The sequence below is a fragment of the Phoenix dactylifera genome, chromosome 18 (assembly GCF_051530095.1).
Source record: "Phoenix dactylifera cultivar Ajwa chromosome 18, Ajwa_hap1_PhDact_Kaust_v1.1, whole genome shotgun sequence".
NCBI classification, from domain to species: domain Eukaryota; kingdom Viridiplantae; phylum Streptophyta; class Magnoliopsida; order Arecales; family Arecaceae; genus Phoenix; species Phoenix dactylifera.
The window spans coordinates 11,092,394-11,114,032 of record NC_143207.1 but is presented as its reverse complement, the minus strand read 5'-3'; the positions used below and the strand labels follow the sequence as shown (position 1 = coordinate 11,114,032).

Genomic DNA, 21,639 nt, shown 5'->3' with positions numbered 1-21,639 from the left:
CTAGCTCTCTAGGTTTAAGATCTAGAAGCCAATTTCTTCATTTTGTGATTTTGTCTAATTGCACCTATGGGCTAGAAGTCTTCCAATATGCATTTATAAAAGAAAATTTTAAAAGGTATTAGTTGACGGGGTCTTCCAATATGCATATGAGATGCTCAGGGAAAAAAAAACACATATACAAGTTTAAAATTATTATTTTTTTAATAAATTATTTTAATACCTAACGAAGTTATTTTAATACTTAGATTCTTAACCAATCTCTTTATTAAAAAAGCTCACTTTAAAACTAATTTAATGGATCAAACTCATTGTTGGAGTCCAACTCTCTAACGATTAATAAAAGGTACATTTGAAAACTTTGAATAGTATCTAAGTGTCTAGTATTTAACCAGTCTGAATACGAATCATATACAGATTCTTCGAACTAGGCAAAATCTGGACACGAGCATCCACGTGGTTTCCTGCTCCACCTCTACCAGCTTGCAACATTCACTCAATGGGCCTTTGACACCATGACTAGGGGTGGTAATTGGGTCGGGTTGAGCATAAACGGGTCGGATCGGGATGCAGATCCGATCAAAAAATTATAAACCTAAATTTGACATGTTTATTAAACATGTCAGAAATTACAACATGAACCCGACCTGTTTATTAAACAGGTAACCCGACCTGACCTATTTAACCTGTTTAATAAATAGGTAACCTGTTTAAACCGTTTAAACAGCCCATCCGATCCGTTTAAACAGCTCACCCGACCTGTTTAAACAGTCCATGCTGCCCACCCGACCCCCTCCCCTCCCCGTTCTCCCCTCGTCAGGGCCCTCACCTGTCTCTCCTCACCAAGGCCCTCTCCATTCTCCCCTCCACGTTCTCCCCTCAATCGGGCCCTCACCTTTCTCCTTTATTTTTTTTTGGTAAGACCTCACCCGTCTCCCCCCAAGACACCGCTTTTCCTACTTCATCCGTCTCCCCTTTCGTCCGCCGCTGCCGGCCGCCGTCCACCTTCCGGAAGCCCCGCCTCGGAAGTCGGAAGGTCCCACGACCCAACCACGGCAAGCCCTGGGCCGTCGACCTGCGCGTCTCCCTTTGCGGCCACCACTCCCTCCTCCGCTCCTTCGATGACCCTCCGGATCTCGATAAAATCCTCCGACCCTTGGCCTCCTCCGCTGACCCCGACGCCGGTAGCACCGTCGTTGTTGTCGGATCCCTCCTCACTGACCTCCTCGGCATCATCGAAGGCCTGGCGTCCCCGGATCTTCCGCTTTTCCTCGGCGTCATCAAATCCCATGAAAAGCTCAGATCTGAGGGGACGACTGGAGAGGCGACGGCCGGAGGGAGACCTTCAACAGCTCGGTAGCCGAGGAAAGAGAGGGAGAGATGGAGGAGGGAAAGAGCCGTTGGATCTCATCTCCCACTCCCAGCCGTTGGATCTTGGAATTGTTGGCCTCCATCCGTTTTAGCTGGGATAGAATCAGGCCCAATGTGGCCCATAGCAGTTTATTTTTTTTACTTTATTTTTTATTTGTTTAATAAATAGGGATGAAAATGTTTAGCTGTTTAATTTATTTAATTTAATTGAATTTATGGTAGATTAGATTAAATTATCTGTTTAATAAGATTGTCAAGTACGGATCTAAATTTTTGAGCTATTTAATAAATGGACGCGACTCAAGTTTTTGAAACATTTGCTATCCCTAGAATAAATATGGAGCCAGCCAGACTTGTCTTACCGCCCGGTGCGTGTAAAACATGAAACGCTGGCCTCCCCGTGACGTGTCAAAGTTTCTACGTGGCATTTGGGCGGATCCTGCATTGATTCGGCGGGCTGAGCTGTCCACCAAATCTGGACACGAGCCAGACAGCTTGCATCTGCTACCTGTAACGGTGACAGCAAATCTTTTCCGGCACCGAGGGCATTTTGGGAACTAGAGGTTTGGTGTTCGAAAAAGCCACGGCCAAAAGCAACAGTTCTTCCCCCCTCGTTCATCTCGCTCTCCCTTTTTGGTTTCAGATACGAAAAGGGGCGATCGAAATCGAATCCCCCCTTCGCTTCTGTCTGACGGCCGACCCTAATTCGCTCCGGTAATCCTTCTCTCCTACTTTTTTTTTCTCCTTTCTGTACTTTGATAATGAGATGAAAGATTGGTAGAATTCCACAAAAAATGAATGTTTTTTTCTGCATAAAACAATGCGTGATTTTTCTAAAAACCCTAGTTCTCTCAAGGTTTCATTCGGATTCTTTCTTCTCTAATTTCTCGATTCAGATTACTGTATGCAAGGGAATCATGGTGTCAGTTGGAAGCTGTTTGATGTCATGTATTATTTGATTTAAATGGGAATTTCTTCTGGTTGAAACTTGTTTTCTTGCATTTTTCTTTTTCTTTTTTGTTTAATTCGGTGCAAGATGAAAGCTTAGGTACCTATTTTTTCAATGTATCATACTTTTTGACGTACCATGTGTAGATTCTACACTGGTTTTTTGTTTGGGTAAGAAATACTTCCATTAGTTGACGTTTCAATCATCAAAATTTCCCCCCACTCCGGTAACTTGTTTTTCTCTCAGGATCAAATCCCACCTAGCCCCCACCAAGGGATGGGTTGTTAAGGTGTCAGACAACAGGCTAAGCAGGCCCATCCTCCATGCAAATTGCTGCTAAGATATCAGCCAACATGCTATAAAAACCTTGTCCGCTGTCCTAGCATATGTTCTTTGAAGTCCAATATCTATCACTGATTTTATAAATTAGTGGTTTAATATTTTTTGTCTTTAGTTGGTATTCAAGAGGGCAGTCTTGGTGCAATGGTAAGGTTGCTCCATTGTGATCTGGATATCACTGGTTTGAAACATGGAAACAACCTATCTACATATGGTGTAAGGTTGTAAGATTGAGTACATCTGAACCTCCCCTGATCCTGCAATGGCAGGAGCCTCGTGCACTAGGCCACCGCTTCCTTTTGTAGTTGGTATCCTCCTAATTGCTCGTAAAGTTTGATGTTGATGGATGGAGATTTTTTTTTTTTTGGGTTTTTTGCATGAATACCCTTCTAAATATTGAATTTTGCATGAATACCCCCCCAAAATTGATATTTGCATGTATACCCTCATAAAACACTTATTTATTATTCTACCCTTTTTTATTCTTATTTTTGCATATGTACCCATGCTATCTAACGCCGTTAAAAAACTTAACGGTTTCAAATTAAAATGGCTAAAATACCTTTAATGGATAGACGTGCAAATAGAAACATTTATAAGGGTATACAAGCAAATAACAACTTTACAAGGATATTCATACAATTTTGGATATTTAGAAGGGTATATATGCACATAAAGAATCCTAGTAGATGGAAAGAATTTAGATACATTAATTAATGTGATAACCTTCAGAATTCTATATTTATTAGTCAATATCATAGCTTTTAGAATTTGATTGAATAACTTCTAGGTTTCACTTATTGCATGTGCATCTCTATAGTACCACAGTGAAGAGGCCGGTTAACCTCTCTCGATGCATCGTCACTTGTCAAAGGATGTAAAATGGTCGAGACTTCAGACCTCTTCAATGTGGGATTGGAGAAAGCCAGCAAATTAATTAATGTAGAAGTTGCATGAATGGAAGTTGGGTACTTGACATATAAATATATATAGCAAACCTAATCCCATCGCCATGTGGTTGGGAGAAATTAGGTAACTAGCACTAGGAAATCTGTTACTCTTTTGTCCGATGCTCTTTGTTGATTTTTGCTTTTTCAGTAGGATGCCTATGATGATTCGGATTTGATACAGTTCATCTTGTTTTGGGCTTCCATTCTGAATTGACACCTTGATTTGGTATAGAATGAAACCTACAGATGGTTCTCTGTTTCAATGCTTTGATGGAAATGGCATTGCTAGCATATGACACCCGACCTCGTGAACTAGAATATAGTGTAGATCACCACAAAATGAGACAAACATCATTAACAAAAGAATGTTGCACTATTTGTGAGAAACCAGAGATAAAGAATGAAAGGATTATGTGTAACATGGGAATCTTGATAAATTACATTCTTTTGTTAATGAGATGTTGGCTGAAAAAAAAAATTTAGTAAGATAGGTTGTGGAGATGTTAATCTCCAACATTATCTCCACTACTCCAGCAAAACATGCGATCAAATCTGCAAATTGCAAAAAAATGAAAATGAATAAGTGTGAGAATTAACTCTATATCAACTAATAAATTATGTTTAGTAATAACACTAAAAGTGATCCAAATAACTTGAAAGCAAATAAGGTGCAAAAGTTGGGATAAATATATCCAATTATATACCAATCAACATTGTGGGTAGGCATTATCTTCTCCAACTAAAGTTTCCATTCTCTTAGCTTGCTTGCGGGGTCGTCCTTTGTTTTTTTTCCTCTTGGTGCTATATACATTGCATGTGTGCCTCCTGTAATTGACACTCTTCCTCTTGAGCCATTTTTCTTAGGCCTGCAATATTTCAATGATAAGCAAGTGATAAAGGACAAACATCATTAAGTTAGAGTAGTGCTATATGTTACCTCCCAAGCTTCTTCGGTGCAGAAGAAGAGGATATTAAAGCTTGAGATTCCTCCATTACTAGATTTTTGCAAGTCTTTGCATGATGCCCAAGCTCACCGCAACGCTTACATTTGTGCATCTTCTTCGATGTATTCTCATCTGTACCCCTAATTCTCTTCTTTTTAGGCCTTTCTGGAGGTCTTAGACTGAGCTTAGGAGGCAATACCTTGTATCCAATATCAACTTTTATCCATTGGGCCTTGTCAGGTAATGGTCCAATTTCTAATGCATAGGCAATCTTATACTTGGCAATGTGAAGTACTCTGAGACATAATTTTCCAAATTTGCACCTCTCATACTACAAATAAAAGCTGCAGTATGCACACAAGGAATGCCTGACACCTCCCACAGACGACAAGAACACCTTTGTTCATTTAGAATTACTTCATGCCTTCCATTAGTCTCAATTACTTCTGCTCTGTAATCACTGGTTCTATAAACATTATAATCACCTAGCTTAAGGCTGATGTCTCTTACATACTTCATTACCACAGGAACTAAATTTTTTTTCCAGCGGGCAACCATTCTCCTTCTTGCTTCCATTTTCACCATAATTTTGTCTTACAACATCTAATAAATTAAGAACTGGCCTATGTCTGGCCTCAGAAATCCAAGCATTGAATGACTCCGAAAGGTTGTTTGTTATATAGGAGCACTTAGCTGTGATGCCAAATTGAGATCTACTCCATAAACCAATATTTTCAGCACTAAGATACTTGAATGCCTCCAAGCTAGCCTCCTTAATTTGATTGATGATATCGTCATGTTGGACTTTTGTGTATGCCCTTGCAGCTCCCTATAACTTAATTTTAAGCCAGTGTCCTAAAAATTTTGTTTGAAAGTCTTTGTACAAGTGTCTCATGCATTTTCTATGTTCTGCTTGGGGGTATATATGTTGTACTGCTTCTTCCAATCCCTTTTGTCGATCTGATACAAGTACTAGACCTTCTGGAGTTTGAATTGATTCTTTAAGTGCCTCTAAAAACCAAGTCCAACTATCACTATTTTCAGATTCTGCAACACCAAAAGCAACTGAAAACAAACCATTATTTCCATCAAGTGATGTAGCAGCCATCATCACACCCCTGTACTTTTCCTTTAAGTGGCAACCATCTAGGCCTATGAAAGGCCTACAACCAGCTAAAAAGCCCGTACTGCAAGCACGTAGACAAATAAAGAAGTGATGGAAGCAATGCTTATCACCAACCACATCTAACTTTAGCTTTACTACACTACCCGGTTTCTTCTCAAAAGCTCCTCCTTGAACTCCTCCATTCTCTCAAAAGAATCTGCCCAATTACCATGAATCATAGACATGGCAAGCTCCTTTCCTCGCCAAACTCAGTGGTATGGAGGCTCAAGATGATGGAATTGCAACAATTTCCTTCTTAGCTCAATAGGCGACAGGTTAACCTCTTTTTGTAGCCAACCAATGATCTTATCACATATCCAAAATTGTGTAGCCATCTTGTTGCCACATTTGTTTATAGATGAGCACGTATGAGGTTCCTTTAATTTTTTAACCTGCACATACAAACAAAACAAAATATTAATACATGCAATATTTTTTCATAAGCACTGTAATGAAAAGCTAACATATTTCAACCATAATACCTGAAATGTATGACCATCGCATAATAATGAAGCATGAAGCCTCCAATTACAAGCTTCATCTTTGCAACTCACTGTCATTCTACCAAGCTCACTTTTGAGAATTCTTACGGCAAATTCATTCAATATAGCATACTAACTCAGTGCAACCTTGAACTATTCTCGACTTGTGTATTTTGCCCCTACGGCCATGGTAGGATTCTCAATGTCCATCTCATATGTCTCTCCCCCGTGGTCTATGATATTTTCATCATCATCGTTAGAATCACTATTATAAATACTGTGATAGCTACTCTCAGAACCATAAATTTCAATATTTGTTTCCTGCTCCTCTTGAAATAAAGTTTCATCATTTACCCCAATATAGTCATTATTTTCAATAGCAGTAGCTAAGATATCAATGCCTATTGTAGCTAGATGCTCACTATCGTTGTGCCTTTGGTTCTCTCTTACTTCATCCACTCGAATCTCTTCTATTGCAGTTGTAGTACTTCTACATGTTTCAATTTGATCTTGGCTGTCTAGTGTTGATTGAGAAAGTTGTATAATATTGGCCTCTTTTGTGACAAATAAGAAGCACTCTTTCAAATCCTTATACTCCTCAAACAAACTCATCAATTTTTGATCTGTGTCTAATATCATGTAAGACTTAGGCGTTAAATCTCTAATCACAGACCAAATCTTTATGGTCTCTTCAAGCTTCAAATTAAAGGTATGCACTATATCATCATATAGGTCCTTGTAGCAATAACAGTCAACATCAACTAACCAACTCTTTTGTCTCTCAAAGTAGTACTTCATTCCTGTAGAACTTTTAATCTTCTTAAAATATCCTCCAAATTTCACCTTCAATTTGAATAGTTGTTGCTCCATTTAGAAACTTGTACATTGAATAAATAAATATGCACGATATAAATTGTAAGAGAGAGTGCTTATCAACCAAACCTATGCTAACAAAATAAAAGAAAAAAAGGAATAGTATATAAACATCATAGCCATACTATATTTCGGTAATAAAAAATGGGTGATACTTCACCTTTCTTACCATCAAATAAAGTATATAGGTATGTGTTTAGAAACTAAAAAAATAGAACTTCAATATAGGTTCACAGTGAGAAATAGGAATGAAATAAAATCAGCTACAATAATAATTATTGTTCTTCTAACACTTGCAATCAGCATTACAATATCAAGGTTGAGCTTCAACAAAGAAATCATGATACTGTTTTGATTTCACATTTATGTTGAACTCATTGCCACAAAGAACTTGTTACTAACAAACCAGTATTACAATTACATAACTGAGCTTCTATGTATCCCACCAGGTATCATATCAACCTGGGCCAGATTCGTCATAAAATACCCATCAGTTTAACCCTGGTTGGATCATTAAAAAGAGGCGGGGCAAAATAAGAATAAGTAAATAAGGGCAGATTGATGTACCTAGAGCCAAACTTTTAATATTGTTGTACTGCACCCTTTTGCTGAATCAGAGCAAAAAGAAGAGAATCTACTAATCGGCAAAGTAGAAATCTCAAGAATCAAAGGGTGAGAGGGAGAAAACACCCTTGGGATTTTGAAGACTGCTTTCCGTATTTAGAACCAACTGGAAACAAAAAAAAGGGAAATTGATCACGATTGCTTTCCCTATTTAGAAGAAGATGGCGATCCCGACTGCTATCCCTATTTAGAACAAAGAAGGACTTCAAAAAAGATCGCTGTGGAGAAGAAGATGGCGATCCTGACTGCTTTCCCTATTTAGAACCAACTGGAAACAAAAAAACAAAAATAGATAATACTTACAGATCCAAAACAAAGGACTTCAAAAAAGATCGATGTGGAGAAGAAGATGGCGATCGCAACTGCTTTCCCTATTTAGAACCAACTGGAAACAAAAAAAAAAGGAAATAGATAATAACGTGGAGAAGAAGAAGATCGCGATCGCTATGGAGAAGAAGATCGCGAACGCAATCCCGCTCGCGGCTCCCAATCGTGATCGCTAGCGGGATTGCGGGATCATGGCATCACGGGATCGCAAGGCAGATCAACCGTGGGATCGGCCGCGGGATCGCGATCGCGATCCCAATAGCAGAGGGGAGAAGGCAGGGATAATAACGTCGTTTCAACATTTTATTTTATTTTTTATTAATATAAATATATATTTTTTTTAATGGTGTTAGAACAACCGTTAGATTAGGGCATTTATACAATAACAGTGTTTTATGAGGATATACATACACATATCAATTTTGGAAGGGTATCTATACAAAATCCAATATTTAGAAGGGTATCTATGCAAAAAACCATTTTTTTTTTCACTTTCATCATCGATGGTTGGCTTGAATCAATCTCTAACTTTTGAAATAACTACACTATGAGTTGTTATATATACTTTGTATCAAAATGATAATAAATGATCCTTGTAAAAAACTTGAAATACTTGCAAAATTTCAGATAAGGCCATAGCTGGCATGTGGTGGCAAGTGCCGGGAGTGGTTGATGTTGAGCTAGTCTTCCAGAGACCAATTCCATGGCATTGTCACTGAAGAATCGATCTTAAGTTCATCCATGGTAGTGGCGCAATGAAGAAGATGGGTGGGGAGGAGAGTAGGAAGCATGGGGGAGGAGAGGAGTGGTTTTGCTCTTTCTTTTTCTTTTTCCTTTCTATCTTCTTTTTGTTTATCCTCTTTTCTTTTAATTTATTTGTTTTAAGAAAATATGAAGGTTTTGTCATTTGAGCATCCATCAGAAGGTTTTAACTGGGGTGCCTAGTCCAAAATTGTTTGGTTTGAGAATTGTTGGAGGTTAATTAAGTTAAATCACTCAGAATTTTGGTTTAAGGTTGAATTTGTTATTCTTATACATTGGCATAAAATATTAACCCTCCAACCTCTAACTTCACAACTCTGTTTTGGAGGATGTTGTTCAAGTGATTTGTACATGTAGGATGTCAAGATCTTGCATTGATGATCAACACATGATTTGCATCTTCAAAATAAAACGACCTAGGACACCTAAAATGCCTAGTGACCAAAAGTTCAAAGTTTCAATTTTTAAGATCAATGTTTTTGAATGCTTCCCACTTATGCATAAGTGGTCCTGAAACTATCAATTTTAATAGTGGGATCAGATTTATGGTCACAAAGCTTTTCGATATTTGAATTTTGGTTTACACTTTTTTTTTGTTTTGAAAAAGAGGCTTATACGTAATTTAAGATGCTTAGTAAAAAATAATATTTTTCTTTCCAATTTACATCCTCCAATATATTTTAGCACACTTACTCTTTATCATCCATTTTGGGTCCACTTGGTGCATATTAAGAATATCTAAAAATATATAAGTGCACACATACATACATATGCTCTCATATATATATATATATATGTATATATATTATCATGTTTTAGGCCTTTTAAATACTTTAGATCATGATCAATGGTGTGGATCCTCAATTTAAAGGCCCATTATTGGTTATATGTCTGTAGAATTGAGACTCCTAATATTCAAAATCAGTGATGAAAAATCTAAACTGGAAATCCATACTATTAAACATAATTGAAAACATAAAACACCTATTAGCGAAAAAATTCAAGGGGTTGATATTTTCTAGTTACACATTAATCATTCCCCTGATAGACAATTTAATAACACAGTTAAATGTTTTGATCTGATTTATGGTTTAGAAGCAGTTTGCTTGGTTTTTTAATATCTATATCAAGATCAGTGATAGTATTTGTGGAGAGTCCCAGCCCAGTTTCAATTCTGGGGGTTATTCTATAATATCACTGATGCCATTTTAGGAATATGTATGTGGTTATAAATATAGAGAATCCTGCAAACAAGCTGGAATTGTGTTTTTTGTAGGATAAGATGAATCATAAAAGTTAGGAACATTAAAGCAATTTAATGCAAAATAATTCTTCCCTTCTTTACTGCTGTTTTGAAATATTAAAGCTCTTCTTTCTTCCAAAGATTTTAGAATTGCTAATAATTTTGTGCTCCTCAAGTCCTATTTCTTTCAAACAATTTGCTTAATGGCTGCCAATTATTTGTTGAACATCTTTGACAAATCAAAAGTATGCAAATGACTAGTTGCTGAAAATGTATGATATTAGAATGCAGAAATTGTATCAGTTATCTAAGCTGGGGAACTAACTGAATGCTTTATGGGTCACTAGTATCAGTTAATCACCAGAGGAAACAAATCCATGGAGGTTGATCTATCAGAAGGGAGTAATTGTCGGACTCCATCTTCAAATGAAAAGTGCCTAGCTGCCACACCTGTTGCAGGTGGTTCATCTGGTGAAGGTTTGCCTTATGCTCCTGAAGATTGGCCCCATCCAGGAGACAAATGGCGGTGGAAAGTAGGGAATAGAAAGACTGCTTCTGGCCACTGGATTGATAGATATCTTTACCCCCCTGCTCATTTTCCAAAAGCTACTGGTAACAAGCTGGGATTTCCAAGCAGATCATCACTTGAAGAATATATTCGGAAGGAATTTCCTGACAAGGATGTTGATTCCTTCTTTTCCTCTTTTATTTGGAAGGTTCCTTGTGATGGTCACACCCCAAGAAAAGGTTCAACTTCGTATAATACCTGTCTTCTTCTATTGTTATCTTTAACACCACTCTAAATCCATTCTGTTGCATTAATTTTGTTAGGGGACTTGGTTTTAGGTCTGTAGGTCTGTTTCGTTAAATTTGCATTCAACTTGATTTAGTGCTCACATTGACACTTGGTTAACTGAATCTGTATTGTACCATTCGTAGAACATTTTAGTAAATGTGTGCTTTGCAAGCACTTCTTCTGACATTATTACCTGTCCTTGAGATTGTTTAATAAATCACCTATGTTTTCCCTTGTTATCCCACTTGCAAATGAGGACGGCAGCAAACAGATGATAATTGAAGCATTCCTTCTCCATCAAGCCAAAAGAAAAAACAAGAAGAAAGAAGAAGAATGATGTTCAAGTGAAAGTCAATGTTATGCATCTTGATACATGCACTTGTACGTGACAATTGGTCACTGGAAACTTTAACACTTTGCATTCTTTGGGGTTCTTAATTAGGCATGTAATTAGACAATAATCTTTTGATGTTGTGAAGCCCTTGTATGTGATCGCATCGGTCTGCAAGCACCCATGTGCATGCATGAACAAATAGATAATTGAGAGGGGGCGGGAGAGGGAGAGGGTGGGAGGCTGGTGAAGAACGCGGGAATGAGGCCGCAGCCGGTTTTCTTGTTTCGAACGAAATAGGGGTTTGGCTGCAGCTTAAAAATTTTGTGATTTTTAAGTAAAGTCGGCAAGTTCGCGGTCGGACCCTTGTTTTGCTCGAAACAGGGGAACTGGCCGCGGCCTCCGCCGGCCCTCCGCCGGCCTCCCTCCCTTTCCCTCCCTCTCTGCCCCTTCTCTCTCTCTTTTCCTCTCTCCCACGGTTCGTGTGCCGTCTCCTCCGTCGTACAAGCTTCGCACGGCCCGTACCGACTCGTGCTGCCGGAGAACCAGTACGGTGCCCGGTACTGGTTCCGCCGACCTTGGGTAACTCAGACATGCTTCTAGGTTTTTTTTTCTTGTAGGATAGGTATCCGTTTGTAGGAAAACAATATTTTTACATCATGGCTTTGTATTGTGAACCATAAGAGTAGCCTATTTTGACATTGGCTTAGCTTTACCTCTGAATCTCTTTATTATGCAATAAGTTATAAGAAACCATTTTGCAGTCTTTGTATGTCAAGTTGTTGATATGGTTTTCAAAGAGGTTGATTCATGCTTCCTCTGTGATCATTCTTTTCTTGAAACTCAAGTGGTATTACTCATTTTATCCGAATGTCTTAAGTACCACTAGTGTTTACTCTAGTTTTCTTGCCCATCGGAATTGATATCCTGCCATAATTAACAGTCATTCAAATTGGAAATACTTGGCCAGCTGGCTTGCAACATGCAAATCATAGAATTGTGTATTAGATAATGCCTTGCAACCCGTGTATTAGTTTAAACCAAGGTTCGCCGAACCAATACCAAGATCCGTACCAGTCGGCAAGCGAGTCGGTATAGACACACGGTACAATCGGCATGCCCAAGTTTTTTTAAGTTTTTCAAGTTTGATTAAGTGGTAATAAATTTTTTTCAACTTTTTCAACAATTTTAGGTATAATTTGATGTTTTTTAATATTTTTATGATCCCAGTATAACATAAATGATGCATCTTGTTGTTTTAAAGTGATACAAAACATAAAATAATTAGTGAGATGTTGCATGCTACAAGAATCCATATGAAATATCCTAAAATCAACTAGTAAGGTAAAAAATATAAAATAATACAATCAATTACATATATTTAAAGTACAACATACATGCGGATATTTAAAATCTCGTCGAGTGGCGATGCCTCTCGCAGATATTCGGATTATTAGCATAGTCAGGAGGCATATCAGCCTATTTCTCTAACTAAGCAACGTGGTAGTCTTGTATGTTCATCCCATAAAGAACGTGCTCTGGGTTATAAGCAGTCTCAGATCTCTTACTGAAGCTTTAGCTCTGAGAGGTGTCCTCTGTTTGGTAATACAACTGTGGAGAGGCCATCCGAATATGCCGGCAGCAAAATCTGACCCATTAGATGCTCAGAGCTGTGTAGGGTAGTAGCCATCGGAAGATAATGCCTCAAACGCATCATATCTATATCTGTATGAGTCATAGGCTACCTATGGCTGCGGGCAAGGTCCGCTGTACCGGTACCGGTGGCGGCTCGGACCGGTACGTATCGGTCCCATACCGATCTCTAGCAGAAGTAGCAGCCTTTCAAAAGAGAAGAATTTTCTCTTTCCTCTAAAGTACTGCAACAGTTGGGTCTGGTTATAGGTACCATCCATTCAAGACCTTGCCAAAATCGTCATGGCCCACGTATCCGTCTGTACTGGTCCGTACCGGTTCTCCAACGATAAGCTACCGGTACCGAATTTCACGCTGATCCGGTATCGGTCCCAGGCCGGATCGGTACATACCGGCCCGTACCGGCCGGTACGGACCGGTACGGTAGACCATGGCTGCGGGTAATAGGATCTAGTGTACGACTCAAAATTTGATACGTCTATGAATTCTACTCCACATGCGAGGTCATCTGCAACTGTATCATATTCTTCTGATTGACCTTGAGAAGTCTGTCTCCTATATGCAATCGTATCCTCGCGGGCTCTACTAGATCGTGCACCTTGGTTCCTATCTTGTGTAGCATGTATAAACTGGGACTCATCGGTGAATCGAAGAACATCCTACGACTGTGTCTCATAAATGGCAGTCTCATGTCCACTTCCTCCTTGGCCAATAGATCCATGACCACCAGAATTACCATCACTGCAGCTCCTGATCTCTGAATATGAGTGAACTGGTTCTTTCTCCACACTCTTCATGGGGATGTAGGTGCCTTATCATCAACCAAAATATTATGGATCAGATCTATGTACTTTAGCTCCAGTTCCTCCTAAATGCACTTCAACCTCAGCTTCAGATTATAGCGAACATATACAAGGTCATTGAGATTTAAGACGCTTTTGTGTTAGATGATTTCTCTACTTGCTGTGGATGAGGGCAAAGGTGGACTAGCTGTGCTCACAGCCACTCAAGAAGACCCTCTAGAAGAAGATTTGGATAGCTAGCCGCTTAAGATTTCGTGGACAAATCAAAATAAATTCACCATTTAGCTGCAAAAATATTAAAAAAATTATATATAATATAGTATCATATTAGTAACCATCTAACGATAGGTAATAATTATCGTTGATGTGTAATATACATGGATTCATACTTTTCTTATTTATGACAATTGATGAGACTCCAAAGCTCTCAGTGCCCTCTTTAAATACTTTGGTCTGTGAAAAATGAACCGTGTTACAATATGTTAATAATTGAAGATACCAGTTACTCACTATGGGGCTATGACTTTTAGATCAGGCTCCATCTTGTAAATCACATTATACAGAGCGGCCAGAAGTTTGTCATTAATATTGATTTTAGGTACGGTGTTTTGAAATCTCGAGTTCAGGTAGTATGTTGCAAATAGAGTTCGTAATTGTCGTAGTAAAATTGTATAAGTACAGAAGTAGTCTTATTTTCAATGTTCTTGCTTATCTGTTAAATGCAAGTTTCTACCTATCTGGTAGTTCCATCGCCGCTCAATGATGTCGATGCACTCCTGGGCAACGTCTGCTATGCTGGTACCGGGCTCCGGACTGATTGTCCGGCGGTACGGATCAGTATGGTCCCATGTCATGCTATGCCGCCCCGTGCTATGCCGCCCTTGTATCGACATAGTTGAAGAGGCGGGGGAGAGAAAGAATGGGAGAGAGGAAAAGAGAGAAAGAAGGGGGAGGCCGACAGAGAGCCAACAGAGGGCTAGAGAGCCGCCGTGTGGAGAAGACGGAGGTCGGAGAGCCGCCGTGCGGAGGAGGCAGAGGTTGGAAAGTCGCGGAGGAGGGGCTCCACCTCTGGTCCTTTGTTTCGTTCGAAATAGAGACTCGGAGGGGGCTCCTTTTATTTTTGCGAATTTTAAGTAAAAGTCGATAAATACATCGCCGACTTTACTTAATTTTTTTAATAAAAGGGGATTGGAGGCGGAGCCCCTCCTCCGTGCGGCGGCTCCTCGGCTTCGGTTGGCCAGCCTTGGTCGGCTTCTCTTCCTCTCTCCCTTTTCCTCTCTCTCGCGCTCTCTTTTCCTCTTTTCTCTTCTCCCCCTCCATCGTCGGTCTCGGTTTCGTTACCAGAACCATCTCGTTCCGCCACAAGTACGGCTCGAAATGCTCCTAATTGGACGGTTCGGAACAGTTCCGCCGACCATGCTCCTCGGCATATGTCGGATTTGCCTTCTTGATCTGAATCTTTGCTCTCTCTATCACATGATACAAGAAGCCCATTTAGGGGTATCTCTCGCTGTCCATGGCTCGAAGCATTTCATATAATAGTCTGATAGCCTTCACTATCGTAGTGGCCTGCTGCTAGAATATCTGCCTCGTTACCAAGTCCTCGACAATGCTCTCTTCAGTGTCGATCCTCGCATATCTACTTTTTTGTCATTCGAGACTGACAAACATCTAACATAGAGCTGCTTTTTCTCAAGAATGCTATAAAGTGCAACGTAGTTGGTAGCAAACCGCATATTGGTCTCAATATCTCTCCCCCTGCATACTTTCTTATCAGTGAAAGGACCCATGTATGGTTATAAAAATATCCGGTGATGATTTAGGATGTCTCCATTATCTGCTGCACCCTATGAATTTCCACAATATCCATCAACATGAGGTCGTTATAATGTGCAACACATGGAGTCCAGAAAACATGCGGTCACCGCTCCATCAAGTTCTCCTCGACGGCCTATATTGTGGCCTATTATCAGTATTGACTTGCACGACATTCTCCTCTCCTACCTAATCAATCACTTCCTCCATTAATCTGAGGATGTTCGTGGCGTCGTGCACTTGATCGGAAGCATCAATCAACTTATAGAAGAAAGTCTTCGTATTACACTATGTCAAAAATTTGATAATGCTCTGCCTGGTTGGATCAGTCCCACCATCATACATATCATCAGTCCATATGTGGACCATTTGCTCTTGTATGAGGCATGCCACTTCTCTAGTTTCTTATTGTCCAAAAAACTCACTGTAGATGTTTTTCGATTTTAGAGGATCTACATCGGGATTGGCTGCTTGTATGGAGAAAATGACAGACCTACATATTGTTTGCCACATTTGCTGGGATGTGACTGAAGTAGAACCAAGATCCAATAGCTCGCTACATATCCTTCTTCTTATCCTTCTTTAGCATTGTATCAATCTTTTGTTGCTTCGAATCCTTGCTGGGGAAGGCATATAGATTTAAATCATGGATGATGACTTTTGGTGGAATCTCTCTGGAGGACTTTTTTCTGCTATCAAAAGTTTTCAACATAGATGCAATACGGCCACCGCCTCTACTGACGGCCTCTCTAACTAAGAAGATTCTTTTGAACTCTGGATCTGCCCTATTGCTTATAGAATTGGAGCCCGACTTGTAGTATGAGTGCCCAAATGGAGCCCTGTGCTTGGCTACCTCATCCTGCAGCCACTGATCATCCAGGCTTGCTTGAATGACCGTCTAAATCTATGCCTCTTCGTCATCTGGAGCGGACGCCTCCTCTGACTTGCTAGAGTGATAGGTAGGTGGCTCCGCCGCTCGGCAGCCACCTCCGTCTTCTTCTTGAAAATTTTTTTCTTTGTTACTTTGAAATCAGCAAAGTGTTTCTTCATCAGCTGTCGAACCTCTTGTGGGTATTTTTGGTACATAAATACGTCGAGGTAACCGCCAGCTAAGTGCTGCTTCAACCTGATTACCTCTCATTTCTTGAACTCTATGTTGCACCAGTTGCACTTTCAATGGTGCCAACCCAAGAGCATTTGCCAATGATCCCAATCAATATCACGCTGTAACTTCTTTTTCCTTGATGGTTTCATTCTTGCAGATTTATCAAATACGTCAGTTTATCAATTATTTAAAAATAACAAAATTTTGTTACGATTAAGGTAATACTTTTTACTTTGGAAAATACATCTGATTTATCTAATACATAATATTAATTTTCTATTATTTATTTATTTATATATTTTTAATAAATTTTAAATTAAAAATATGTTTAAATACAATAAATTCACCTTAGTTTAGTCAAGTAGGCGAGGGCATTTCCATCGCGAAGGATTCAATCCAGCCACAGGTTCCCCTACGGCTACCTTGTTACGACTTCACCTCTTTCACTCCGGAGTTACCCCCCTCACAGGGGGAATAAATTGAAGAATGAAGTGCTTCCCACGCACCCGCGCAGAAAGCACTTCCCCCCTTCTAGGTAGACTTATTCACCGGATATCCCCCCGAGGGGGACGAGGCGTTTTCTACTTCGAAAAATACTTCTAAAATATGTATTACGTACTGCTAATTTTTCATAATTTTTGGCATTAATTATATATTTTTAATTATTTTTAAATTTAAAAATAATATTTAAATATAAATATTAAAAAAAATAATTTGAGCTCAGATCCATGTAGAAGCTTACAATGGATGCTACATATATTTTTTTAGGCCCATGTATCAAAGGCTATTTATTTCTCAATTTTTACCAAAGTTAGGCCTAGGCCACTATACGTATGATCGTATCAAAATTTGAATAAATGGACGTCAAATTTAGCTGGAGAGTAGTTTGCATGCCCCTAAATACACTTCTGATTTTACAATTTTTTTTTTTGAATTTTTTTTAATTTTACAATATAGTTTTAATTTTTTAAAATTATATATAATCTGAAAATTAAAAATTTTTATGTCATCGTATAGATTATTCATAGATCTACAACATATCATAAAATCAAGCCAAAATCAAAAATTTTGGTATGATCTTCTCTTATGTTGCAAATTTAAGGTATTTTTTGGCATCCAGAAAAAAAGAGAGAAAATGAGATAGGAGAGAGGAAGAGTATCTTATTTTAGATTGGATCCTCCTTCGATCATGCTGAGTCAACATTTATTTCGCTATGGGAAAAGGGGGAGTATTCGGATAGGTTGGGAAGGCTCGAGAAACTTCTCGGGCCTTCTTAATTAGTCTTCAAAACAAAAGAAAGAGAAGGAGGGAGCCCGGTTCGAAATCGGTTCAACTCGGTGCAAACCGTTCCTCACTAGTTCCGCATGGAACTGGTCGGTTCGGACCGAGTCCGGGTAGTTTGCGACTAGTTCTGGCCTGTTTCGGCCGGTTCCTATCGGTTCAGAACCACTTTCGGCAATTTTGGAATTGGTTTCGGCAAGTTCAGCGCTAGCTCCAAAAAAAAGAGGTGAACCAACCAGGTCCCCCACCGGGTCGGCTTGGTACGGGCCGAACCGTCCGGTTCAGCCGGGTTTGGCAAACCTTTTAAACTATTATTTTCTGGGGGCTGTGATGGTGTCACAATGATGTAGAAGATGGTAAAACATCAGCCATTACCTATTTGCGTGCTATTAACTAGTTTCCTTAACAGTTCTCTGTTCAGATACCATAATATCATCCTCTATAGGAAGTTTTGACAACCATAAAAACCTTGTCTCATTATTGTCTTGATTTAGCATTAAAAATCAATCTTTGTATTGCAGTTGGATCTTTTTTTAACCATTGATCATCAGTCTAGGAGAACTCTCGACCACAAGTTGATTAATTGTTCATTAATTGATTGTACAAGTACAACTGTTGAAGCATTCAAAATTCAGCAGATCTACAGGAAAAGAAGAGTATCTTGGTCAAGTTTAATATGTTGTTTTGGTCAATTTTTTTTTTTTTTTTCATTTTTTCTTTCTTGCCTTTCATTTTGGGCAAGCTAATGCTTGTTATCACTAGATTCCCAGGCACACGTCTGTGCACCAACTACTTTAATTGTTATTCTTTTTCCTCAGAAAAAGAATACTTCAAATTATTATATTGCCACCCTGGACAAATGGAAGCAAGAATTGCAAACTCTATTGTAGATTCCAAGTTGACTTCTTCTGCCTTTCTGGGTTCATAACCCCATTCTGTATTCCGTTCTTCTATGTTAATTCACTTCATTTTAGATGTAATAGATTCAAATTTAAATTATTATTTATATTTTTTCAAAAATTACAGTTCTAGATAATTATATTCATCCACTTATTGTGATACTTGCATTTATTTGTTCACATTTTGCAGGTATTGAGAAAAACGTATATATGTATGCATCTCCCAATAGTTTAGATGTTAATGAATTTTCTGGATCTGAATCAGCACTAGGGATGGGGGGTTGTAAAGCCTCCAAGAGAAAGTAGGAAGCTACAGATTGCCGGCCAAGGATTGTGATATCTGCTGTAGTGAAGATGGTTTCTGTCAGGACTGCTGTTGTATTCTGTGCCGCAAAACTATTGATTGGGCATTTGGAGGTTATAACTTTATTAGATGTGAGGCAACTGTGGATGAAAATCTTATCTGTGGGCATGTTGCACATATTGAATGTGCCCTTCGTTCTTACATGGGTGGGACTGTTGGAGGAGCTATTGGTTTGGATGTCGAATATTATTGCAGGCATTGTGACAATAAAACCAACCTTATATCACATGTGGCCAAGCTTATAAGAACATGTGAATCTCTTGACTCCTGGGGTGATATTGAAAAAATTCTAAATTTGGGCTTCTGCATCTTGCGGGGCTCTGATCAAATGAGAGCAAAGAGCTTTCGGAACCAGATTGGATTTATCTTGGATAAGGTACTATTTTTAATTTTTTATGATTTAGTTTCACTGCAAGGTGCTGCATCTGTAATGCATGGGAATTTCTTCCCTCATCTCATTTTATGATTTCTCAACAACATCATTATGTGTGATATTTGATCCAGCTTAAACAAGATGTCCCTCTTGGTGAAATCTGGAAGATGGAGGATGGCATCTCATTGTCTGCTACAGGTCAGTTTTTCCTACATCTCTTTCTTAGGAGATTATTATTGTGGAACTCATCACATTTATTACAGTTAGTAGCAGTTGGATATAGATAATATGGTATTATAAAAAAATGCCATAGAGGTGTGAATTGATCTTATGTTTGGATGTTGATCCCTAGTACCGTAAAACCTTATTCTGACTTATCAATGTTTTCACAGGTACTTCAGTCTCAGTTGCCCAAATATTTTGGTGCTTCACCTGTCATCTATTTTAATCTCATTTTAGGAAAGCTTGGATGCTTGGTTAAGTGTTTCTTGAGTGCTTTATCGTCTGCTTTGCTCATAGTCTTTAATTTTCTAAGCCGGCATAACAAATGTGCCTTTGTCATTCCTCATGTCTGTATCATTTTCATGAAGCCATTTTCTTTAACATCAATGCTAGGATGGGATGCTAGTATTGTTACATTGTTATCTAATGGACATCTTTTCTTATGAGAGCAAGGTAACAATGAATCATGTTTTTATCTTCTTCGAAGTATTTGCAGTCGGCTGGGTCTTGTGCTTGATAAGCCTTCCACACAACACTAGTAAAAGTTCATGGGATGACTTTTTTAAAATCTATCCTGTATTTCCGAAAAATTAGTGCCATGCCACCTTCTTAAACATCCACCAAATTGTTAAGGTAGCACCTTGCACGCTTGATAGTCTATCAGCATTTGATTAACATTGAACAACATTCAAATTATGTTGGTGGATGAGGAGATTTGTGGTTATTATGTCCTCAAAATATTGAAACACCGACAAATAGTTGTTTAAGGGTTCTTGTTTAGACTGCACTTATTGTAGAGAACTCATTAACAGCCACTCCTGAGCAAACAAAATTATTTTAGACAACTCCAAAACTAGGCACAGGGTTTTTGGATCCACGTCCATAAAAGTAATGTAAAGGAAAACAATATGGAAAAAGGTTGTGAAGAAACATTTTTCTTAGCTCAAATGCATGCATCATCAAGGATAGGCATTTTGAAGAGAAGAGAGAAGATTATAGACATATTACTATGGGCTACCTCAAGCTAACAATGTGCACCTGTAAGTAAACACGCATCATGCCCACTGATCACTTCATGCTCTAATTATTGTTTAAAATGCAGTCCAGTGCAGGTACATATTTATTTGCATATGCAGATAAGGCCTGATGACTAGACTACAGTGGCATTTGGCCGCATATTGAGCCATTAGGAGCCTATGTAGACCAGAATAACTTGCATATGAAGCTCAAATTCATTTGAATTGTAATGACAATTGCTTCTTGTTTGATAGGTCACATCCAAAAAAAAAGAAGATCAAGAAAACCTGGCTTCCTTATCATTTAAATCATGCATTCTTTTTGCTTGATTTTTGATTGTTCATCATTTGAAAATTATATTTTTTTTCTTTTGCTGCATTAGTGAACCTGAAGTTGAGCATAATTCATAGGATATATTGTTACTTTTTATGTTAATATTTAAGATTATACTAAAATGGATTTTCTTTTGCTTCCTGATTTCTTGTATTTCTTTCTTGTTTACTTATTTTTGTCTTATATATGAACTTTATCTGGTTCTAAATACAAAGTGCAAATGCACCAACATACTGCATATGCACCATGCATTATTTTGACCACGTGCACATTGCAGCTGTTTTTTAAAACCTTGGTCTAATATAAGCCCTTTTTCTTTCAAAGCATTTTTTTGTCAATATGTTCTTGTTATACCATGCAGGTTTTGCATGCATTCTAGTTACCGAACTTTCCATCTTTTGTAGGTTCTGCAGTGGATTCATTGTCACCAAATGATATTTTCTAGTTTATTCAGCATTTTTATATTTAAATTCTTATTTGATGTTTCTTTAACATACTGTAGCATCGGAAGTCTGAAACAAAGATGCATTATCGGTGAAAGGCTTTGAGCCTTTTAGATATGGATGTTTTAAAAATTGGTTTTCTTCCATGAAACAAAAGATATTGAATCTTCCTTTGTC

General features: G+C 38.5%; 2 pseudogenes across 1 annotated transcript; one reads left to right on the top strand and one right to left on the bottom strand.

Annotated features, from left to right (window-relative positions):
- Window positions 1-1,979: 1,979 nt before the first annotated feature.
- Window positions 1,980-21,639, top strand: LOC103700041 (uncharacterized; annotated as a pseudogene). Its single transcript, XR_015974659.2, has 5 exons — window positions 1,980-2,082; window positions 10,374-10,773; window positions 18,901-19,450; window positions 19,579-19,645; window positions 19,840-21,639. The product of XR_015974659.2 is annotated as an uncharacterized LOC103700041 (transcript).
- Window positions 4,332-6,275, bottom strand: LOC120103904 (uncharacterized; annotated as a pseudogene).